Here is a 10,430-nt window from a genome sequence, read left to right as displayed (position 1 = left end):
CTCTCTCTCTGCCTGCCTCTCTGCCTAGTTGTGATTTCTCTCTGTCAAAAAAAAAAAAAAGAATGTTTGCAAGGATTTAAAGAGAACATCTGCTGTTCCATATATATCTTTCCAGATGTACTGTGTAGGAAAGGGATACTTCTAAATGACCTGGTATCCTTACCTTAGACAATATAGGGATTTCCTCCAATGTAAACAACTGAGAGAACATAGTCAGGCTTCAGACTAAAAATATTTGATGGCCCCAGTAGGATATGGTTCAAGCTTAAGGTATATTCTTCCTCCTGCTCTTTTAGGTAGCAACAAACACTACATTGTATTCAGATTAGTAATTAAAAGGTGAATGCAATAATGGAGGAAAAAAAAAAGATTGGTTATCTAGACCTGGACATAGGAAGGAAATAATTTCAGTAGGGTCCAAATGGATTATAAACACACTATTTTCTATCATAAATATCCTAAAAGTATTAGCTCTCTTCTAGAATTGTTCTGACTATATTAATTTTAAAATAAAGCCACTTGAGAGCACAATTAATAAATGTAAGATAAAGTAAGATAAAATTACATTTTTATCTCATCATGCCATGTAACCTTAAAGCTACCTAATCAGAAACCCTTGAGAGGAAGAATTTAAAGGTAAGCGAGGGATGGTGAAGCCTAAATTTCACAAGAAAAAGAGACAATAGAAAATCTAAGTTTTCTGATAAATTATAGAGAATGTACTCTTTTATTATGTTCAGACTTACAAATTAAAATTTTAGATCATATTTCTCATTTTTACCTTTTCTGTATTTCCATGAGGAATATCTGGACTTTTATTTCATTATGTCTCCTTAATGGTAATGAGTCAACGTGAAAGAATTGGATTTGGAATTTTCCATTACCGTTAATGGTAACATTGAGGGAGGGCATTGTCTATGTCTAATGATGTCTGCCTGTTTACTTTTGGAAAGCATGACATCTAGGGTTTATATAAGAAAACCTCCTTCAGAAATAATTTTGTCAGAGTGCCTGGGTGGCTCAGTCATTAAGCATCTGCCCTCAGCTCAGGTCATGAGTCCTGGGATGGAGCCCTGCATCAGGTTCCCTGCTCAGAAGGAAACCTGCTTCTTCTTCTCTCACTCCCCCACCCTTGTGTTCCCTCTCTAGCTATGTCTCTCTCTCTGTGTCAAATAAATAGATAGATAAGATGGATAACTTTGTCTGGATAATGTTAGAATTCCTTGCCCAATAAACTGTTAGATTTCTTCTAATCCCCTAAATCAGAATGAATCACTGTGTGCCCAGTAGCATTTCTTTATACTTCTCTCAAGGCACTTTTTGGTCTAACATTATCAAAATTTCTCATAAACACGAATACCTAACCCATTAGATTATAAACTACTTAAAGGTAAGAATAAATCTTGTTTTTTCTTTTTCTTCCACATGCAGTAAGCACATGAAATAAATATTTTTGAATGAATAGAAAATCAGCTTAATAAGAAATATGCAGTATTTTACATGTCCCTATGGGCGGAAATGCAGTAATAAGTAGAGTTTATTTTTCTTACCCTCCTAACATACGCACATATATGAGCATAAGGGATTCAGTACACAATGGAATTGGGAGGAGCTATTGACCCCTCAGAGACATGTAAGGAAGTTAATGCACAATTGGAATATTAACTATCAGCTTATGAATCTTGTTTTCCTTAAGCAGATGTGAGCCAAACCAACCAGGGAAGATAACAAAAACATCAAACATAATGATGTGGAGGAGCAAAAGCATATGAGACAAAGTCATGGGTAGTTGCTTTAGACTGAGAGCTATGCAATCTTTTTAGGGAAATCAGCAGGTCAGTATACAGAGGAGAAACTTTTAGAGTCGTGGGATAGAGAACTGCTAGAGGGCCTAGCACCCATGAGTAAGTCAGTCACCAAGATTTAAACCAATATGATCATAATTCAAGTAGAAGAGAGAATAAATCTAACTTTCCCAGGAAAATGGGGCTAGGAGATGGAAAGGGAGCAAAACACAGTGACACATGTGGATGAAAATATACCCTCCCACTACTTCCTAGAACGTCTCTATCATAAGGACCTTCATTGCCTTGGGGCACTTATTGCCCCCAATATATGGTATGGTGATTAGAGGTAATGTGATTAGGAAAAATCCCAAAACCTGCGCTGAGAGTTCTTGTCTTTTTCCCGTGGGTCTTTATAGACGGAAAATCAAAGACCATTTGCTATCAACATCCCATAGAGTCCTTGTCTGTTACACATGCAGGTGTGGTGTTGGCTGGACAACAAATGTGTGTAAATTTTATTCAGCATTTTTCAGAAGAAAAAATTAGCAGCAATATCCTCACCAAATAACCCAATTAAGGAATGATTCTTCGAGTTTGAGGATGGAACCTCTCTCAGGGCATAAACTGTTTTTCACTTAATTAATATTAGCTGCATGACTCTGGCTGTGCTTTTAGTGCCAGAAAGCACTTACACTTGTAGTTGATGACAAGATCTTCCCCATTTCATCCTCTAAGAGCTTAGAAGGAAAGTTGTCCCATAGGAATAAGATAAAAATTACAAACAACGTATCAGATAAAGGGCTAGTATACAAAATCTATAAAGAACTTATCAAACTCAACACCCGAAGAACAAATAATCCAATCAAGAAATGGGCGGAGGGGGGCACCTGGGTGGCTCAGTGGGTTAAGCCGCTGCCTTCGGCTCAGGTCATGATCCCGGGGTCCTGGGATCGAGTTCCGTGTCGGGCTCTCTGCTCAGCAGGGAGCCTGCTTCCCTGTCTCTCTCTCTCTCTGCCTGCTTCTCTATCTACTTGTGATCTCTCTCTGTCAAATAAATAAATAAAATCTTTAAAAAAAAAAAAGAAATGGGCAGAGGACATGAACAGACGTTTCTGCAAGGAAGACATCCAGATGACCAACAGACACATGAAAATGTGTTCCAGATCACTTGGTATCAGGGAAATACAAATCAAAACCACAATGAGCTATCACCTCACACCAGTCAGAATGGCTAAAAATTAACAAGTCAGGGAAGAACAGATGATGGAGAGGATGCAGAGAAAGGGGAACCCTCCTACACTATTGGTGGGAATGCAAGCTGGTGCAAGCAGGAGGGTAGGAAAGGGTGGTTGGGTTACGGACATTGGGGAAGGTATGTACTATGGTGAGTGCTGTGAAGTGTGTAAACCTGGCGATTCACAGACCTCTACTCCTGGGACTAATAATACATTATATGTTAATAAAAAATTTTTTTTTAAAGAATAAGGTAAAAATCAAACCAATCAATGAGAACACAACTACACAATGTATAATATGCCTCAAAAGAGAATGGTGCTAAAACCAATTAAACTTGGTAGCAGATCTGAAGGTTTACGTTGGAGGGTGGGTGGTGCATTGAAAGCATCAATAAGGAAGAGCTATAGAGACAACTTTGACATTCTTTCCCATTTCTGTTCTTTCCCATCTTCCTGTGCTAATATCCTGAGCGACTTTCCAAATCTATTTCAATGATAAGATGAACACATTAGATATCATGTCTGATGTCATTAAACTGAACATCTCAAATAGGTGGCCAGATTTGACCTGAAAAACATATTGTCTTTGGCCCATTCGGTTTTTTAAAATTGAACTTAAGTTTACAAAATAGAATTTTCCCCCTGAAATCTAATTTTGGGCTTCTCTTAAAAAATCAGGTCTTACAACATTGGGATAGCATTTCTGCCTGATGTGATACTGTTTCTGGGAGTATCTGCAGAGTAGCTGACTCCTTGTGATGGGGCATACCTTCCCATTTGCAAGGACCCAGATTCAGTCACAAGGCCACCTTCATTATCTTCTTAGCTGCTAAACATTGAATTTCAAATCCCTTAAACCAATCTGAAATCCTACTGGCTTTTCTACAGTTCCTATGAACAAGGACAAATTACCAGCAAAGTCCATGTAAGTTTTTATTTTAATTCAGGTGCATAATGGACAGTCATTGTCAGTAATATTTTTTTGTCTTTTGTGGTCCAGTAAATAATTTATGAGAAAGCCAACTGACATAATTGTGCGTTCAAACACGGGGCCTCCTAAATTCAAAGTTTAATCCTTCTGGTTATTTAAGGATGTTGAAAGTATAAAATGGTTGATAAACAACAATCCCAAGTAATTACTCTTCTAATAATAAATAATTACTTCATATAGTGTGGTCTTTCATTGTAATAGATGTATTAATAAGCAAGGATGTGACTAGTAAAGAAAATAAATATTTTATATTCTTTATAATCATAATAGATTTCCCATAGATAATCACATTAAAAGCTAATTTTGATTGAAGAGATTATAAAAGTATTCAAAGAAATGGATTACTACACTAAAGTGTGTGGAGGGATAGGGACAGATATATTTTCTTCTGGGTGCGGAGTAAAGATGGGGAGGGATATGAGGAATTTGAGAGAAAATTCATAATGGAGATTTATCTTGTTAGGAAATAAATACTTCAACTTATTGGGGAAAGTTATGAAATAGTGACAGGGATGCTATTATAATGTTCTGAATAGAGATACCAAATCATCAGTGTCACTGTGTTTTTCTTCTGTTCATATGTTCTGATAATAGGTCCACAGCTGAGGTATGTAGTGTACCCAGTGATTCTGATCCTTCATCCTCATAATATTCATTATTTAAAGGAGGGGCACTTTTCTAGACCCTGCCACTTTGGTTTATTCACTGGGCAGAAGTAAGTGTGGATTGAATTTTATGGTAACTGTATTCAGCTATCAACCAACCTTACAGTGATAAGGCAAGTTGAAACACACCATTCTGCCATTAAGCACCTATAGACTTTTCTCAAATCTGCTCCCCCTACCTCCATTTCCTAGAGAGTTAGGGAATGGCATTACGCTTCCTCTTTTGACATTCCATGATTGGTAGCATTCCCAGTAATTCTATTTTCTTGGAGTTTTCAGAATTAATAAAATGGTCCAAATCTCTGTATCCTCCCAAATTCAAACATCCACCTGTAAAATTAGTATTTCTATGCCAGTATAAGTAAAATAATATTTCTATGCCAGAAAAGTAGAGCCATACTCTTGTGGGGTATTAGGGAAGGTAATCCAAGGTAATGTACAAAAGCAATTAATTGACAAGGAGAGAACTGTGTTATCCCTGAGACTTAACTTTGAAGGTACGCCCTCAGTGGACTGAAGCATTGCTCAAATGGTAGTCTAGGTTCTCATGCAAATTATGTTCAGTAGTTCCAAAGATTTGTATTTACTTGTATCTGGGGCCTTTATTCCCCAAATGATCAAATTAAACATGAGGTTGTATCTCACATATCACAATATTGCCTTATAACTAGAACTATGAAAAATATAATGGAACAAAAATATAAGAATATAAACAAATGAGCCTTTCTAAAGGAAACTCTTGCCTATCACAATATAAAACATTCATCCAATTTATACCTGAAATTGTTCTGGTAAAATCATTATTCAATACAATTCCTTTGGAGGAATTTTTTTTTTTAATATCTTTATTTATTTGCCAGAGAGAGAAAGAGAGAGTGTGTGCAAGCAGAGGGAGGAGCAGGCCCCCCGCTGAGCAGGGAGCCCTATGTGGGACTTGTTCCCAGGACCCTGGGATCATGACCTGAGCTGAAAGCAGATGCTTCACCTCCTGAGCCACCCAGGTGTCTCTGGGGGAGTATTTTGATTTAGATCCCCAAAAAAGGTTAATTGCTTTAGTTTTTTAAAGTTTCTATTGCTAACGGTACTACGTAGTATTTATGATCCTTCTTAAGCATACTTCACAATTGATATATCCTATTATTTGAAAGCTCATCCATATCTTTTCAACTGAGTAAACCAATCATACAGTCCATTGCACACAACAATCTTTCATGGAAATTTCGCCATGCTCAGGAGAGCAGCCATTTTGTATACCACATTACCTGCTTCCTTGTCATACATGATCCCTCCAAGGGGAAAGCATCTGGATCAAGAGTCACTAATCTATAGTTTGGCAAAACTCGAATATAAGTGAGGTGAGATGACTGAGAGCAAGACTGTTTCCAAAATACAGGAAATGCTAAAATTGTCCAATCAGATTCTCTCTTTCTGGAATGTGAAATAGAAATAGAACCAGAGAATTGTTAGCTGGAGAAAAGTTGAGAAAGTTGCAGGGAAGCAATGCAGAGGACCATGAGGGCCCATGAGTATTAGAGTAGTTTTGACTGCCCCCTTTGTACTTATTTCTTCATCTGCAAAAAAAGGGTGTGATAACAATATGTCTACTTTATGAATCTCTTCTGGTAATTGATGAGATAGTACTTGTAAAGCTCTTAGCAGAGTCTGGCATATTGTAAGTGGTCATAAAAGTTAAATGCTGCTCATATCACATTATAGTATAATAATTGTTTTAACTCTGCCTCTACCACTAGGCTCTGAGCTTTCTGAGAGCAGGGACTATCTTACTCTTCTCTGTATCCTCAGTTACTAGCACTGCACCTAAACACAGTACCTACCACATTGCAGGTCCCTCATTATATGTTCATTAGATGAGTGAAATAAAGTTTTTCTGCCTCTGCCCATCTTCCTCTCTTTTTTCTTCATACCCACCTACCTATCTCATCTTAGGAAAACCAGTATATTCAAGTAGCAAACTGAGATTTAGTTCACTTTTATTATTGTTTTATTTTGTTTTAAGTGTTTAATTCACTTTCTTTTTTTTATATTAAACTACGTGGTGGCCACAGTTGGGCCCTCTGCTCGGAGACTGGTGTGGGTCTTTACAAGATGGTCAGTGAATTCCTAACCTGATAGAGACTTGGTGGACACAGTCCCTTTCCAGAGATCAGAGATGAGAGAGCTGGGAGTCTTGGAAATAACATCAAGAGTGCCTTGGTGGGCACCTGGGTGGCTCAGTCAGTTAAGCATCCGACTCTTGACTTCAACTCAGGTCACGATCTCAGGATGGTGGGATCAGGCCCACATTGGGTTCCATGTGGAGCCTGCTTAAGACTCTCTCCCTCTCTGTCTGCCCATCCCCCCCCCCCCCGAAAAAAGTGGCCTTGGCGAAGTTAACCCAGGGTGGCAGTGCAGCCACTAGCCAAGGTATAGCAGTCATCAGTCCCAGCCATCATCTGGAGCTTCTTGTGCACAGGGACTAAAGTGATGCCAATACCTCTGAGGGCAGGGATAAGGCACATCAGGAGAGCCACAGTCACTGGTCACCTTACATGGGATGGTGTGGGCTTGCCAATCTCATTCCCCCTGTAGCCTCCCGGAAGGGAGATAATGGAAAGCTTGGCCAGGATGGTGGCCCCACAGGTGGCAGTGGCTACCTTCCTGGGGTATTTAACACCCAGACCAAGATGTCCATTGTAATCTCCAATGGCAACAAATGCCTTAAACCTGGACTGCTGTCCAGCACAGGTCTGGTTTTGTACAGGCACAATCTTCAAAACCTCATCCTTGAGGGATGCCTGCAGGAAAAAGTCAATGATCTCAGATTCCTTGATAGGCAGGGAGAAGAGATAGATCTCCTCCAGGGACTTGATCTTCATGCCCTTGACCAGATGGTCCAGCTTGGTGATATGGATTCACTCCTTGCCTTTGGTCCTCCACAAGCTCCATGGCCTCAGCCCTGGCCCCTCCATGGCCACAATCCTGGCCTGAGATACCAGTGGTAAAGCCCCCAGGCAGTTGCTTAAAGGCTCCAGGGCCCTCCAGGCCCTCCCAGGCCTTCTGCAGCACTGGTAGCATCCACCTTTTGGTGTTTTCTTGAAGATGCTAGTTCATTTTTAGAAGGTATAAGAATCAACCGAACTTTACCTTATTTTCTGTGCTAAAAATTACATATACTTCAAGTAGCCACTATCTCTTTTCACAATTAATAGAGTTGAGTCAAATACTCAAGGTATGGAGGACAAGGTGGGGGTGTAGGCAAGGCTTATTATCAATAAGATAAGAGAATCACTACCTATCAGTTGGATTCCCAGTAAGATTTAACAAAACACAAAATTTCAGAATCTTAGGATTAGAAAGACCTTAGCATTTATTGAGTTCCGTTTAAATTTGTCTTAATAGATGAGGAAACTGAGATCCACATTGGAGAAAGAATTTATAAGACACAAGAGAGCTTGGGACTTAATTATGTGACTCGTTATGGCAATAATGGTCTTTGCTGAACTGTGCAACACTGCATAGCAATATATTTTGCATGTCCATAATGTAAACTAATATGGTATATTCAAACTATTATAATAGTAGGACAAAGTGTTAAGTCACGGCCTTAGATTTATTAACTTTATTAGAGGTAAGCAGCTGTCTAGCATATCCTTTGGGAGAAAATAAGCCCAGCAGTAATGATGCTCTCTTCATCATTGTCTATAAATGTACTAAATTATTTATTAACGAATGTCACAGATGTCAACCAGAATAGAAAACTAATAGCTTATAGTGCTTTAATTTATTTGATTTACACATATTGTCAGAGACAACCTTTATAGAGGAACATATAATAATTAAGCACTTGTCAGAATGGCTAAATGTCACTATAAAATAAACAAGCAATCCAAATCTCTTGGGACAGTTTTGATATGTCACCAGTTCTCCTGGGAAGGGAGGCTTTTGAAAGCACCATATTTGCAAAATGTAGCCAATATGGCAGGTTAATAGAATCAATAGATTTCACTTATGGAGCTAAGATGAATGGGCTAGGTGAAAAATCCAAACTAGTTATAGGAAATAACAAGTAACTGAATTTCAGGAACAACATGGTTAAGAATGGATTATATTAATGAAGGGTCAAAATCCTAGTTAAAGAGATGGCCTAAAAATCCCTTCCTTTCTCTCCTCTCTCCTCTGATTCTCTTCTCCTCCTCCTATTTCTGTTTTCTTTTCCTTTCTTTGTCTCTGTTTTTTTTTTACAAGAACTCCCAGAATTATCAAATAATTTGTGGTGCTTTATGCACTCTCTGCTGTCTCTTACTTTTATACATCATACAAGCAACCCTGCTAGAGGATGATTAATTTTATAGAAGAAAAATGTTTATTTGTAACATTTTTTATCATTTTAACATTTATATCATGTATCATATTTTAGCCCACTTGAGAATTTGCTCAAGGAGGCTCATTGATTAATTGTCTTTAGTTCTAGGGCTATTCATGAATTTTCAGAGATATCGATTCTTAGATGGAACATCTCAGAGATAAAAAGTCTGGAGCATTCGTGTGGATGATGTCTGTCTTTATTAAGATATAACAATGATGTAATGCTGCTGTGATTCATACTACAATTAATTGTTTTTTTGTTTAAATATATGAGGGTTAAATATTTGACATTTTATTATCTTCTCCTTACTTTTTATTATATAACTATGTACAAATAAATTAGCAGATGAGTTAAAAGGGATTCTCCTTCTGGCCATGATGGAGTAACTGGCAGTTATTCTTCTCTTTCCACAGACAACTATGAAATTGGACAAAATATATGAGGCAATGGGTTTTAAATATGGGACAATGGATATGGTATGATAGCTTTGAGATATCCTTCCCTTCTTTGAGAGAAGGGAAGCATATGAAGTAAATCCCCGGTTTATCTTCTTTTTCTGTATGAGATAACTATTCAAACTATGATTCAAGCAATTAAACCCAAGTGGAACCCTGTATCTCATTGAAGATGAAAAGATTAAAATAGCTGAAATCTGGGGGGCACCTGGGTACTCAGTCAGTTAGGTGTCTAATTCTTGATTTCAGCTCAGATCATGATCTCAGGGTCATGGGATCGAACCCTGCTTTGTGCTTCACATTCACAGCAGGACCAGCTTGAGAGTCTCTCTCCTCCCTTTAACCACCCCCCCCCCACTCATGATCTCTCTCTAAACAAATAAATAAATAGAATCTTTTAAAAATATCTGAAATTTAAGAGCATGAAGCTATAGAAAGGATACTGAGATGGGGGTTGTAAGGACAAAAGTCTCATTGGGTGGCTTCTAAATATCTTTGGTCAATGGCTGGGCTGCCCGTGTACATCACTGGGCTTCATGAGACCTGTCAGAAAACTCCCTGTGGATTCACAATTGTGGGATAAGTGGGGACATCAGAAATTGTGGGTTCTGGGACACACTGAAGTTAAATTCAGTCATGGTGAAATATCCTTATTGAGAACCTCAGGCTTTCAGCTGAGACTGAAGAAAGGCCATACTTTAAAAATGAGTCTTTAATTTTAGTAAAGAATTGTGTTAAAAAAGTGTTCTTAAGACTAAAGATATAGGGGCGCCTGGGTGGCTCAATTGGTTGAACAATTACCTTTGGTTCAGGCCATGATCCTGGAGCCCCGGGATCGAGTCTTGCATTGGGCTCCCTGCTCAGCGGGGAGTCCACTTCTCTCTCTGACCCTCTCCCCTCTCATGCTCTTTTTCTCTCACTCTCTCAAGTA

At 38.5% G+C, this 10,430-nt stretch overlaps 1 pseudogene; it reads right to left on the bottom strand.

Annotated features, from left to right (window-relative positions):
• Positions 1 to 7,068: 7,068 nt before the first annotated feature.
• LOC123952560 lies at positions 7,069 to 7,753 on the bottom strand (annotated as a pseudogene).
• Between the last annotated feature and the right edge of the window lie 2,677 nt (positions 7,754 to 10,430).

The sequence above is a fragment of the Meles meles genome, chromosome 11 (assembly GCF_922984935.1).
Source record: "Meles meles chromosome 11, mMelMel3.1 paternal haplotype, whole genome shotgun sequence".
Classification (NCBI taxonomy): domain Eukaryota; kingdom Metazoa; phylum Chordata; class Mammalia; order Carnivora; family Mustelidae; genus Meles; species Meles meles.
Note: the sequence above shows the minus strand (reverse complement) of the source record. Positions and strands in the feature narration are given on the sequence as shown.